Source organism: Pithys albifrons, chromosome 19 (assembly GCF_047495875.1).
Source record: "Pithys albifrons albifrons isolate INPA30051 chromosome 19, PitAlb_v1, whole genome shotgun sequence".
Taxonomy (NCBI): domain Eukaryota; kingdom Metazoa; phylum Chordata; class Aves; order Passeriformes; family Thamnophilidae; genus Pithys; species Pithys albifrons.
The window spans coordinates 9,158,732-9,173,402 of NC_092476.1; the positions used below are offsets into that span (position 1 = coordinate 9,158,732).

At 49.2% G+C, this 14,671-nt stretch overlaps 1 long non-coding RNA gene across 1 annotated transcript; it reads left to right on the forward strand.

The window, feature by feature from the left end:
* Positions 1–4,516: 4,516 nt before the first annotated feature.
* LOC139680846 (uncharacterized) lies at positions 4,517–10,947 on the forward strand. Its single transcript, XR_011699424.1, has 3 exons — positions 4,517–4,598; positions 7,509–7,700; positions 10,811–10,947. It is a non-coding gene; the product is annotated as an uncharacterized lncRNA (long non-coding RNA).
* Positions 10,948–14,671: the final 3,724 nt, after the last annotated feature.

Consider the following 14,671-nt stretch of genomic DNA (forward strand, 5'->3'; position numbering starts at 1 on the left):
TCCCAGATAACATGGAATTTTCTTCCTGGAGCAGAACAGGGAGTTGGTACCCCCAAAACTGCTCTGGCAGGGATTTATGGCACTGACAGGAGCCACACCTGAATTGGTGTCCTCCCCTGGGGCCTCCTGGCATCTGCTGAGTGGGCCCAGGAGCTGAGGGGAGCTGAATCTCCTCTGACACCAAGAACTAGACCGAAACTATGTCAACGCAGAGAGCTGGGGTGGCTTTTCCTGTTTTTCCTGTTGGAGGCTTTGAACTGTGTCCTGCAGGGTCAGTGCACGGGGAGACACCTAGGGCTGGGATGGGGAGGGTCTGAAATCCTAGACCCTGGGAAAGAGAAGCCCAGTTTGCCTGGGAGACAGACAGGAGAGCATGCAGAGCACATCCATCTCCAGGGCATTGGCCAGAAGGAGGAATCTGGGGGCAAGTAGTAACCTCTGTTTTCCAGAGCTATGGAAGGTGGCTTGGGGGGAAGGAAGAGAGCAAACTTCAAGTTGGGGTGTTCTTTGGAAGGCTGTGTCTACCCTATGTGCAATGTCATTTTGTCTGGTTTATCTGCTATGGACAAGAGTGTGGTCTAGAAGGAAATCCAGGAATGCCCCAGAGCCTTGGGCATCTCCCTGTGCTGGTGTAACTTGAAGGGGATCCCTGAGCTGCAACCCAGCCCTGGGTTTGGGAACCCCACCCAGATGTTTCAGGATGTGCTGTAGATGATCCCTACCTAGAACAGGTAGGTGGCCTCAAGTCAAGAGTGTGATGAAGGTACAGCTGAGTCTGTCGGGGCAGATTTTAGGGTAGAGGGCTTTCCCCAGGGCTCAGTGAATCTGCTCCTGGAGCAAGAACCCAGCACAGAGCTCAAAACAGAACTCTTAGTCCTGTCCAAAAAGTGGGTAAAAGCTGTTGGGTGACAGCCCAGCTCAGGAGGAGCAGGTCCAGCCTTGGGGTGGCTTGTCCCATCCATTCAGTCCCTTCTGCTGCACGGGCTGCAGTCTGAGTTTATTGCTACAACTATAAAGATACAAGAGCTGATAGCACAGGACATTTCTCCTCGTGCAGAAAGGTGTTTTGTACTGTAGTTTTTTGTTCTGCTGGTGGAACAAGGGGCAGGTTGTACCTGAGGCCACCTTGTGTAATCCTTGCCTTCAAAGGTGTCTGCAGGACAAGCAGGGGAGCAGCACTGGGTGGTTAAATCAGCTGTACTGGAGGAGCAGATCCCCCAGCACTGAATATGGGTGTGCAAAACAAATGCTGTTCTGCTGTCTGTGAGTGTCTCAGGGTTTTGCTGACACACACACCAGCCAGCCTGGGTTGCTGCTTTCCCCACCCAGGACTCATGGGGAAGCATCAGGTCTCCTCTAGGTGGGCTTTCCCTGCCACCCTCTGCCCAGTCTGGTTATTGCTGCAGCAAATGGGTTTATTGGTGTCAGGCTGTGAGTTTTAGCAGCTGAGGAAATCGCTGCCAGGTTTAAACTCCTTCTGGTGTTATTTTTATTCTTCTGCTGACATCTAGTGTGTGAAAACTTGTAGTACAGGGCACTGAGTGGGACTGTGTCTTGCTGTATTCATGGCCAAACAGGCACCAACATCTTCCTCCAGTTCCTCTGTGGGAGGCTCAGAGACCCAGCTGACCACCAGCAAGGAGGGATTCTGCAGGCTGGTTCTGGCTGGTATTTTCATGTAGAGATGCTGAAAATTAATCCTATCCAGAGAAGGAGAATGAATTTAAGTGGATTTTCATCCAAGCCCCTTGCTTGATGCACTGTTTGATGTGTTAGTGGAAATGAGATGCTGCTGCATTACCATGGGGATCTGGCCTCTGTTCTGGGTCCACTCTGGGATGGCAGTTGGAGGAGGTTCAGTGGTGTACATCCCTTCTGGGTGGGGAGAGGGGGAATGGGGAGCAACAGCTCCCTGGGTTTGCCTCTCTCCCCATTATTCTGCTTCTGGTCTGGTCTCCAAATGTTATCTCAGATCAGTGATGGTAAAATAAGTAATTTTTAATGTCTACTGGTGAATAATGCCTATTATTGTCAACTTATCCCCTGGCCTGTTCCTGCCATCTGCCCTGGTACACAGCGTGTTGGGAGCTGTGGGGTGCTGAAGGTGCCCTGGGCATGGGAATGGGGGCTCCAGCTCCTGATACTGCACTGAAACCAGAGCTGGAGGAAGCTCCTTGTGGGGCACAGGGGGCACTGGCTGACCCCAGCATTGCCCCCGGGAATGCCCCTCCCTGGTAGTTTGATTGTTTGCCTTTCATTGTGTTCCTCCATGGCAGAGATGGGAGCTCAGCTTTGGGCATGCAGGGCTGTTACTGCTTTATCACCCCCCCAGTGTTCAGTGGGCTGGACTGGGCACCCAAAATGACCCAAACTCAGGCTGTTGCTGTAGGATGAGGTAGGGAAGCTTTGCACACCCCAAAGTATCATCGAGGATGGAGATGGCTCAGACCAGACCTGTGTCCTGACTGGTCTTGTCCCTGTGGCACCCTGGGACTGGGGACACCAGTACCCAGCAGTCCTGCCCCATGTGAAAGTGCTGGTCCCTCATTCCAGCTGGTAAATCATCTTGGCACTGCTATGGGGTGTCTGGTGGCTTCACTTCTGTCATGTCACATCACAGGATGGAGCTGAGCAAGTGCTCCTCTGTCCTCACCACATAAAACCTGCTCTAAGATACAAAGTGTTGTGGGAAACCTTATGCTGAAGTGTTTACACCACTGTTCACATGACTTGTTTTGTACAGAACCTCTCAAATCTTGCCAGAAGTCAAGGTTTATTTCCCCATCCTGAGGGTATTTAATCCTCATCTCATTAACTTTCATTTTAATGTACAATCGCCGAGGAGAAAAATAACCGAACATTTTGTCTCGGGGAACAGATCAGACATAAATTTATCCTGAAGCCATCCCAGATCCTTATCAGCATGTTTTTCTCTCTTCCCTGCTGCATGAGCTTGCAGAAAAACTGGTTTTGCTTGGCTTTGGCTTTCTGAGAGAAGAAATGATTGCTGGAGAAATTCAGCTGGGTAGCACATCCTGCCCAGGGTGGGTCGATGATCTGAGCACGGGGTAGGAACCAAAAAGCATCACAGTGTGGGATCTCTTTGGGGTGCCCTGGGCAATGGTAGGACTTGGCTCTAAAAAAAGGAGAAAGATTTTTTCCCCAACTAATTATGCAGAAAAGCATCCTCTGAGTAGGGTGTAATTTACTCCTGCAGTTAAAACCACCTGCTTCTTACTTTCAACCACAAGCAGCCCAGGTTTCTAAAATCAAAAAGAAGTGCTAAATGTGATTATTAAGCCAAATCTCACACTCTTCCTCAGCCTTTGCTGAGGCTGTATCAGGCACAGGCTGCCCAGAGATGGAGCACATCAGGGTGTTCAAGCAGCCCCATCCATGAGCTCTGGGTAACAGGTGAAAAGTAAATCTGGTAAAATCACTTTTTGCAAAGCTGGAGGGAGCTTTACTTAAAAACTGCTTGAAAATTAACTTTTGCCAAAATGAAATTTTGCAAACGTTATGTCAGGAAAAAAAAACCAATAGGAAAGGGCCTGCCTATATTTTCCTATTTTGGAACTTTTCATCCACCAGTTTCTGATGTTTCCTCCTTGCTGTATGAGGTTAAAACACGAGAAAACTGCTCCAGCTGCTGCAGGTGGAAGCACAGAGAGGGATGGAGGTGGAAGCAAGTTTAATAGGCAAATGTGAAAGAATAATATTTGTAAAACAATGCCTTTTGTCCTTTCCCTGGGTGGATTTGCTTTCCCCCCTTGGGAAGAGCAGAGCTCCACTTCCCAAACAAGTGGTGGTTGCCACTGTGGGAATGGAAAATTTAATAAAACTTATAGTAAAAAGGGTAAAACTTCATGTTGTGGGTGGTGCTGTGCAGTGGACACTCTGCCCTGCACCTTCTGCCCTGGCTGCCTGGTGCTCAAGTGTGAGGGTCAAACAGGCTGAGGTGGGACCCAGGTCTGCAGAGACCTCTGTGGCCTTTCCCCAGCAGGAATCCCTGTGCCTGGTGTTTCCCACCTGCCTGAGATGCTCTGGAGGAGTTGGCAGGGCTGGACCCTGCATGGGTTCTCTGAGGCTGGGCACTGACTGCTTGGTAGCTTTTCTTCCACCTCTCTCCAGTTTTTTGGTTTGAATCCCTCCCTCCAGGTAAGAGCTTGGATGGGGTCACTGTTTTATACTCCTCTTCCAGCAGTTTTTAAGCCATGGATGGCAGAATTGAATTCCTACAGGGCACATTACCTGCAGTCACTCATTACCAAATGTTTCCTTTCCTGCTGCTGGCAGCCACAGTGTGCCATACCCACCTGCAAAATGCCTCTGATGTGCAGCATTGTGGCCTAAACCAGGGCAACCTTTCTGTTTATCTTGTGCTAGGAGTGCTGGGAACTCAGGAATTGCTCTGGGGTAGATGCTGTTCCCAGCATTTACACTGGGCTAAAGGACAAACTGTCTCTAACCAGGCGGGTTATGGATCCTGATATCTGTTTTTCCTTATTTTTGCAAAGCTGCACCTGAGGGCACGTCCTTGGTTATAAACAGCTCAGTGCTGTCACCAAGTGGAAAAAGAAAATCCCAGAAAATTGCAGGTGAGTCAGGCTGGAGCCCCACATCACCTTTCTGTGTGATAAGGTCATTGCTTTGGATTTGCAATGTCACACTGGCTGCTGGGACAGTGACACAACAAGCTGGGAATTTCCTAAATTTTGTTGATTTGATGAAACTGGAAATTTTCAGAGGTCCTGATAAAAATTCCCTTAAGAACTCGTTCGAAGTCCAGGAGGGTCTTTCTTGTCAGACCCAGAGAGAATGAGAAACAGCCAGATAAAAAGGGCATGAACCCACAGTGTGAGCAACAAAGACCAAACTCCCGGCTCATCTTGCTGGAGACAAGATCCATGAACTCCTTGTCCTGGTGAGTCCCCTGGGAGCGGGGTCAGGCAGGGAGCTAACTCTGCTTTATCTTCTGCTGAATAACTTCAGGTCTCATCTTGACAAGGGATGGGGAAATCGTGGTGATTACAAGCTGTTTTCCGAGCTGACAGCTCAGTTTCTTGCCCGGCTTTAGTGACAGGTTGTGATGAGGCGTTAGCAGGTTGTGTGATGATCAAAGGGAGAGGGCAGGGATTCCTCGGACCACGAGGGATGCTGGGTCTCACTCCAACGCCACCTTAGAGCAGAGGGCAAGAAAGAGCAGCAGTTTGTGCCTCTCCCTCTTGTCTTTGTCCTGGTCTTGCTTTACAATGATAAACAGCAGCAGTCAGCCCGCAGTGATTTACTATGTGGAAAGCCTGAGCTTTATCGGTGTCCCTATCCCAGCTCCTTTTAAGTGTCCGGCAGAAATCTCAGGAGCAGCAAGATATAAACTGGCTGAGTTTGTAGCCACACAAGGTAACTCATAAATCCCAGTAATGTGTATATATCAGCCCAGTTTCCTCAGCAAAGACAAAACCACCGGGTTCCAGCAGTGATGGAGAGAGTGGTTTGTGCTGCCTGGGGTCAGTCTTGGAAAGCACTTTGTCCCGCAGTGTCAGCAGAGATGGGGCTCAAAGCCCAGCCCTGCGGTGCCTTTGGGATGCCATTGCTGTAAAAGTCTGTAAAAAAGACTCCAAGCCAAGTTTTTGTAGGAGATAAGATAAAGGGTAGTTACTTTAATGAGCAATACAGCTCATCCAGGAATACATAGCCACGTGTGTGTGTGTAAGCTTTGATTTCTATAGCTTTTATAATATAATCCAATCACTACTTTACACATGTCCAGTTCCATCTTCGTCCCCTCCCAGTCCCCACCCCCCCGGATTTGAGGCTGGGGTCGTCGGGACCCTCTATCTTCATCCATGTCCTCTTCTTCATCACACAGAGGTCTCCTGGATGCTTTCCAGTGCTCTGGGTCACTCTGCTTCGTGCTTATGTTTCCCTCTGGTATCCTCTAATCTTGTACCTTGAGAAAGAGACTAAATAGCTGGCAGATCTTTGCTGCCTGTTCTGGAGCAAGGGTAGAGATATAAAGACCTTAAACTTAAACTGTTAGAAATATTAGCCCACTAAAATCTACAGTGCTACATCTACTGTGCTCCTAAAATCTACAAAATACGAAAACTGAAAAATCAAAAACCTCTTCGGCATCATGTTGAGCCGGCATCTCTCCTGTTTCCAGGCAGGAGGAATTCCTCCTACACCCAGCGGAGGAGGCAGCCCTGCATTGAGCCCCAGCGCCTGCAGGCGGCACGAGAGTGTGTGAGCCCAGCTGGGCGCGCAGCCCCGCCAGGTGTGCGGCAATGCAGGTGCCACCTGCGCCCTGCGGCTCTGAGACACCCCTGCGAGCTGTGCCCTCTGTGTTTGCACGGGGGTGTGGGTTGGAGGGTACAGGGGTGCTGGGCAGAGCACCCCGAGCCCCACGCTGTGTCCCGAAGGGCTGATGTGGGACGTGCCTTTTGGGTGGAACCCCTACTGCACTGACTGGCACTTTCTCATCCTCTGCACAACACAAGGAGCTGCTCCTGCACAGCCAGGGACTCTTGTCCGCAGTGTGAGTCTCACGTACCACAACTCTGGTTAGTGCTAGGGCAGCAATCATTTCCCTCTCTTTTTATTCCTGAAGAGATCTGCGGAATCAAAGAGATGGTGTTTGCAAGAGGACCACCCACCCGCCACATCTCTGTCCTCCAGCCAAAGACAGGGAGTGATCTCCTCAAATGAACATCCCGTGGTGGTGGTTTTACTGCTGTCTTGCCTTTCAGGGGCAGGTGGAGGCTGGTAAGGGATTGCTGGAGATGCTGAGTGAAATCCCTCTCACTGGTTTTGGACACACACACATCAATCAGCAGAGGTGCAACACTCTCCAGAGGTGTCTGTCCCCTGCCAGTGCCTGCAGAGAGAGCCTCAGGGACTGGCTTAGGCTCATAAGGACACTTAGGAAACAAAATCGAAATTAAATAAAGGTTTATGGATTAAATTCCTTGGTAGGAGGCTCTTACAACTTTCATTCATTTAAGGAGAACTGAACTGAGTCATGTCGTTTTAATTCTGCTAAAAATGGTACAAAGAAGTTAAATGTGACTTATCCTAATCCACTTGAAAAATCAATTCAGATTAATTTTCTTGAGTGTCTTGCAGAGTTTGCCTCTGATTTTCCACATGTTAATTAGTTTTGTTGGGGGTGGTTGAAACCTAGCATGACCAGAGCTCCCCTCAGCCACAGAAAACACTCCTGTAAAAGCTCATGTGTTGGGTATCCAGGATGGAGAATGACCCTGGATAGTTCCTGTGAATTGCACAGGATCCCTGAAGGGCTCAGGTCTGGCCCCTCTGCTCAGAGAAGGGCCAACTGGGGCAAGCTACTCAGGGCCATACCTAATTGGGTTTGAATATCTGCAAGAATGGAGATTCCAAAACCTTTCTGAGCAAACTTTTCCAATATTTGACTACCTTCACAGCAGCAAAAGGTTTCTCTTATTTTTCAAACCTCCTATTTTTTATTTTTCTGTTTCCTTAAACAGGTGGAGACAACCAAAAAGTGACCAGCACTGCAGGGGGACTGCCACAACAGAGAAGGCTGCTCTAAGAGACACACTCTGGGGACCCAATGTGACCTTTGCAACCCCCTTGCACCCAGGGCCAGGACAGAAACGGGTGGGAAGCCAAGAAAATTCCCTGCACACACATCCCTCTTCAGCAGGATGGGTTAAGCTGTGAGTACAAATCAGTGGAGCTGCAGGGACTGCTGAGAAACTAAAAGCTTCCACCCTGCAGAAGTCAGCAGAGCCAGAAAAAAAGGGAAAGAGGCTTTTGCAGAGTGGGTGAGTCCATCATTGCTTCCTTCTGCAAGGGGGGAAACTGAGGCAGGAGCTGGAGGAACCCTTTGCCAGCAGTGACCTGGCAGGGAAATGCATCCTGTGCTCAGGTGCCTGCTCAGCACTGGGCCGAGTGCAGTGTGAGTGCCAAGCCTCTGCCTTTATCCCAAGTACTTCCAAGCTTGGGGATGTGATGGATAATCCTTATTGTGCTCTTTGTACAAAATAAGACCAGAAGTGGCAAGGTGGAGGAGAGCCAAAGAAAAGACACAAGACATGGAAATCTGCACATGGTTCTTCTGCTGCTCACCAAAGACTTGGCCAAAAGCCAGATTTTAATTTTTGATAGTTTTTCTGGGGACAAAATTACCAATAAAATGCTGAAAAAGGCCAAACCAAAGCCATTGGCTAGTGAAATTCTAAATGTTTAAAGTTTATTCTCAGTAAACCTCTATAAAAATATGTGAAATGGAAAAAGGAATCTGCTTTCTTATGATCCAATAAGTCATAGAATCATTAAGGTTGGAAAAGACCTCCAAGACCATCAAGCCCAAGAGTTAGTCTTCCATAAAATGGTCCAAGCATTGTCTCAAAGATGAAACTGGACAGTGGCATCTGGACAGGAGACACTCATTTCCATAGAAGGGCAGAAACAACCGGGTCCCCTTCACAGCTCTGGGGTGGCTTCTCCACTGCCAAAGGCCAGGAAAGGAGGGGATGTGCAGCTAAAGGAAAAGTTGCTGTGGTGATGGGTGTGCAACAGCTGGTGCTTAAGAGGCTGTTTAGTCTGTGTTATGAGAAATGCCAAATTACACAATTAAATCAGTCCCTGTTGGTTTTAAGCCTCATGGATCTGTATTCCTAAGGGTGCACTGATGGATTTACTGCCATTTCACCAGCGCTCATTTACAAGAGTGTTTTGTTCCAAGACACTGACTGGAGTGAAGGGGCTGTAAATCCCACCCAGGCATCAGCCCTGGCAGAAGAGGATCTGGTGCCTGTAGAGGGTCCAAAGGGGACAGTGTGACTGAAGCAGAGACTTCCCACAGGCTGGAGCTTTGAAATGAGGATATGAGAAGGACTGGGGTTACACTGAGCCTCCAGCAACCCCAGGGACAGGACAGAGCGTTGCTTCTCCTCTCTTTGCAGGCTCAACTTTCCTTTCTCCTGATAACTTGCTGTGCCCACACCTGGAATATCCCTGGCTGTGTCCATGCCTGCGCCTTGTCCTGCCAGAAATATGATTTCAAGGAGGTGATATGTGCTGCTAGTTCACCCTGACATGGACACAAGGAGAAGTAGCCACCAAACCTGTGCATTTGAGCTGTTGCAGATGTGGGACCAGCCATAGACCCAACTCCCACATTCAGCTGCAAAATCAACTCCTGTATCCACCTTCATCCCCAGTGCGGCCCCCACCAAATTCCACTTCCCAGCACCTGTGTGTGGGTGCTCCAGGCTGCAGGAAGGCTGGCACTGTGTGTCCTTATGCCCCAGCTAAGGGCAGAGCTGGTGAAACCTCCACCCAAAGCTGGCTCTGCTGCTCTTCTCAGCTCTCATATGAGCTTGGCAGCCCGTGCCTGGGAGTTACATATTTTATCCCCAAGCTGTTCCATCCCCAGGCTGCATTCAAGGATTGCCATGCAAATAAACCCACTGCTGCCTCAGACTGTGATAATTAAAAGTGAAGTTGTAAAAGAAGCAGCATCAATTTTTGGTGCACGTCCCCAGCAACACATGGTGATTGCACTGAGTTAAGAGATGTTTCCAACTACACAGCAAACTCTAAATAGCCTGGAGAGAATACAGGGGAATTTAGCTTGTGCAGCAATTTCAGATGTCAAAACAAGTTTCCTTGTTAATATGAAACTATTTGGACTTTGCATTTTTAATTAAAGCTTTTAATTATCCAACTGTATTTTATTGGCTTTTATGAAGACAGCTGCTTTAAACGCTCTAAGCCAAATCTGTGCTCTGAAGCACCACTTGTCCGAGACAGGGTTTGGGTTGCAAACAGCCCTCATTGTGAGCAAATGGGGTTGTTTAATTTAAAGTAGTTTACTGGCCCAGCGCGATTGAAAGTCTTTTATGGCAGAGAAAATAAGAGCCTCGGTGGGAGTGTTGGCTGGGAGGGGTTGCTGTGCCCATCAGCCCTTCTCAGGGTGAGCATCAACTGCCTCTGGAAGGGGTTTCTCTGCCCACCTCAGCTCCCTTCTCATGTTGTTTTGTCTTTGAGCAGTAGACTGAGACTGGAAGGTCCTGGGTGGAAGCTTCTTGCACCCTTGTGATGGGTTTTGAGGTGCTGAGGCCCTGGAGCTGGTGCTGCTGGTGGATCCCTGCAGAGCAGCACGGTTGCCCTCTCCAGCTCAGGGGCTCAGAGAAGCTCTGGGCTCTGGTTTGCAGGGGTCAGGCTTCAGAGCTGTTCTCCTGTGCCTGCCCTGCAGTACTGTGACCACAGACTGTATTTAACAACCACTTGTGGTTCTGTTCATCCCATGAATTACGTACTCATTGGGATCATGTTAATTACAGCTGTAGGGTGGCCCCTCTTGGTTTACAGTATGGCAATAGTTGAACAGGTTATAGAAGCCTTTACGTGCAGGAGAACAGGCAAAGAACAGAACTCCTGAATACAATGGCAAGGGGAGAGCTGACAATGAGAACAGGTTTCTGGCTGAGGCACAGCCCTGTGCTGAGCTCAGCACTCTGGTTCAAGACCTTACTCTTCATCATTGTCAAAAATCAGCAGAATGTTCTAAATCATGTGTAATTTGCTGAGAAGAAAGGCAAAGCAGTCAGCTTTTGAGCAGGTCAATGCAGAGCTCCTGGGAGCTGGCAGGATCAGGGGCTGAGGTGACAATAGCTGTGCATGAAGCTGAAAGGGCAGCTCAGGCCCTCGTGTATGTGAGAGGGCAGATCAGAAGCTTTGATGCTGGGCAGAACTGTTCTCTCCAGACCTGTAGTAGCTGCTGGTGATGAACTTTCTTCTGTCTTCTTTTGTGTTTCAGGAGAGCTTAAGCTGGGATTGATACAGGTGGAATGTTGTTCAAAGGAGATGTCACTGCCCAGCACGGCACAAAGAGGCCAAAGGACAGGGATGCAAACACTGTCCATGGACACACCTACAGGTTTGTGTGTGGGCTGGAGGAGCCATGAACTGGATGTCTTCTGGCTCCCCTTGGACCAGTGCCTGTGCTGCCAATCTGTGCCTGTGGACTGTTGCAGTGCAGGTGACACAGATTCCTCCAGCTGATGGATTCAGAAGGATCTCCCATTTCCCCCATCCCAAGGGAGGCTGCTGTTTTCCCAGAGCACAGGGATTTGGCTGGGCTGGGAATAGGGCAGACAGCAGCTCTAAAAATCTTATAATCTAAGTTGTGGTCAAAGTCCAGTTGTCTGGCCCTTAGCAGGGACTCAGACTGGGGGCAGTGGCTTCTTGTTGTGCCAGTCCCTTCACTGGGCAGTGGGATTGCAAAAGGGAGGAGAAGATTGAAGGGAGAAATGGGAAAACTGCTGTACTTGAGAAATGGAAGGAAGGAGTCAAAGTGGAGCTAGATGGGAACAGGCTTGTCACTTAATGAACAAGTTCATGCTGCTGTCAGTGTCACCCACTTGATTAGCAGGGACAGATTTTGGGGAAGGCAAGGACAGGGCTGTGGCTCGGAAGGACACCCAGGGAAGGTGTTGCCTTCTAGGGTAGTTGACAGGATACCCAAAGGGTGGGCCTGGAGCAGAAATCCTGACTTCATCCAGTCCTAACTGTGGAGTTACAGCATCTGCTGGGCTCTCTGCTGCTGTGTGGGAGAGGCTGGGGCTGCCCAGGAGCTCTGGAGCACAGACCAAGGCTCATCCTTTGTGCTCCTCCACGGGTAGTGGGTGATTTTAGGCCTGGGACAAGGCTGGGCTGGTGCTTAAGTGGAAGAATAGACAGCCCTGGCTCTGCTGGAGCTGGAATGGGAGCCAGGGAGTTACCAGTTTTCCTTATTTGTCCACAGCATGAAGATAAAGTGAAGATGTACTGCCCTGTAGGTGGGTAAAAGCCATTCAGGAACAGATGATGGTTCAATGAAATAAAGCATTTTTAAAAGACCCCAGTCTTGCCTCAAAGCAAGAGTATTTTAATTGTTCGTAAGAGTTGGAAGTGATGCATAAATGTGTCCAGTTCCACTTCAGGCATTAGAGCTGAGTCAGAAAAAAGTACCAGGAAAACCTGAATTCTGAACACTCAGCAGTGTCTGTTTCTATGCAAAAGTCTCTGTCAGTAGGAAGAAATGAGGAGCCAGGAAGTGGAGTGTTGAGTGTTTGCTGTAGAGCAGAGCATGTCAGGAGGGGAAGCACAGCCATGTTCACTCACAGGACATCCCTCTGGGATATCTTGGGATGGCAGAGCCTTTTTCCTTCTCTGCTCCCAAGGGTGTGACAGCCCTGCCTTGCACGTGGCCTGGGTGTCCTGTAGCACCAGCCATCATGGTTTGATCCTGCCTAGTTCCCAGTGCTGTTGTCTGGGAAACTCCTGCATCAAAGATGCTCTGGGACAGGGCAGCATCTCATCCCAGCAGCACCGAAGCTGGGAAGGAGACCCCAGGCCTTACAATTCCCTTGCCAGCAAGCAGTTGTGTCCAAATATCAAACCATGGGTTTTCATTTACCCTTTGACTGCCCCCTCTTTGTTTTTCTCTCCCACCTTGGGTTCTTTAAGAGGAGTCTTCCAGAAAAATATACAGTATTCTGTGTCAGTATCCAACCTTGCTGCAGCCTCCCAAGAGCTTGTAATGATGAAGATTTAATGCAAATCGAATGAACTTTTCATCTTAGCAGAAAAGTATTTACAGCCCATTAAGTAGATGGGAAAACTGGTCATTCTTTTTGGAGGGGAGCAGAGAAAAAAATAATAGTGCTGTGTAAAAATGTGGCCACAAAAGGCTCTTGCTTGAGAAATTTGGGGATGGAAAACTCATCATTTATATATAAAAATATATCACTTTTAATTACACAGCCAACTTCAGCTTTACTCATTAGCTACTTACACCTCTCTGCCAAGTTACACAGCATTGAGCTGACTGGAATATTTTATATGGCATTTTGTCCTGGACCAGAAAAGTCAGCATATGGCTCCATCAGCCTTTGTTTCCCTCAGTCAGAGGGTAGGGAAATGAATGCAGAAAAATGGAGAAAGGCTGGAAAGCAGGACAGGAGGAGGGAGGTCAGTGGCTGGGAACGACTCCTGCATATGTTTGGGATGAGCAGCTCTGGCCTGTTGGGGCTGCAGCTCTCTGAGAGGGGTGTGTGCTCCAAGGCTGTGCCAGGGCTGTTGGTGAGGTACCAGAGGCAGCAGCATCTTGGCTCAGGGGGTTCCAGACTACCTTTATGAGGTCTGACCCCTCTTCTTCACCTGGGTCACATCCACATCTCCTCCCAAAATGTGCTTACACCACCTTCAGATACCTCTGATAAAGCCCTGACTTGCTGCTGGGACGGCCGATTTCTGCACCCAATCACTCTCACTTCTGAGACAGTTTTTCTTCCCTGAAATATTTCCATTTGAAGCTTCAGGCCCCATCTCTCCTTGTTTTACTGTTTCCAGATCATTTGAATAATCCCCCTTTCTCCTTTGATGGTATTTCCCTGGAGGTATTTATAGCATTATCACATTCTCCATTTAATCTCCTTCCTTACAAGCCGTGTAAACTGAAATTCCCCATCTCCTCTCCTTTGCCTGCTGTGCTCCCTCAGCTTTGTGTGTTTGTGCCAGCTTGGTTTGAGGTGTCTCCAGTTTGGGGTGAACCCTCTGACACCCCATGGGCAGCCCTGGCAGAGGGCAGCCCACCCTGGTCCTCAGTGCAGGGCTGTGCAACTCCTGGGGGTCAGAGCAGTCTCTTGCAGGGTCTGCAAAGCACCTGTGTAGGTCAGGGCATCTTCCAGGTTTGAAGAGCTTTTCTGGGAAGCCCAGTGTGGTCTCACCAGAGTCTGTGTTATTTTGAGTGTGTTTAGGTGACCCCAAAACGTGCCTGATGTGCCAAGGAGCACAGCAGGTGACAGTGCACCCCAGCTGGCAGCATTGACAGGAGACTGGGCGGTGTGATGGGTCCTGTTTGTTGTGCCAGCCAGGGTGATGTGGAGAGAGTCTGCTTTTGAGATTTTGGGTGTTTTTGGAGAACAAAAGCCCCCAAAATCTGAATTGCTCTGAGTATGGGGGACACTGAAAGGGCACCTCTGCACCTCCACTCCTGCTATGAAAGCACACAAACAAAATGCAGCTGAATATCTGCCCTTCTTACCCATGGCAAAGATCAAACAGAGCACAAAGTGTTTCAAAGATGACTCTCTGCTCTCCTCCTCCAACCCTTCCACTTGTCTGCTGTGCCTCCCTGTGCCCCTCCATGCCCTCACCCTGAGCCAGCTGCAGCCTCCAGCCCCTGTGGGTGGGCAGCAGGAGCTGCCAGTGGCTGCACCAGTGGGAAATTTGGAATTGAAGCTCTTTTTCAGGGACAAACCACACCTCTGGAAACAGAAGTCCTGCTGCAAACGTCTGCTGTGTATTTTTTGTACTCTGGAAGAAAAGTAGAAAATGTTCAGTGAAAATGGAAAATGTTTTCAGAACTTGCCCCAAAGGAGGGAGACCTGAACTGTTTTAATTTACCTCCAGACTCCCAGGCCAAGCTGAGTGGCTGCACAAAGCTGCTGGAAGTCTGCAGAACCTGGGTTAGAGGCAGGTGGCTTTACCTCTGCAATATCCCAGCTCCAGAGGTCTTGTTTCTTCCAGGCCCAGCCATGATTGCATTATATCCCCAGAGATGGGCTGAAGCAGAGAACAGGATTAATACACAGTTCCTTTGCAGCCTGGGGAAGCCCACGGACAGAGTGAGGAG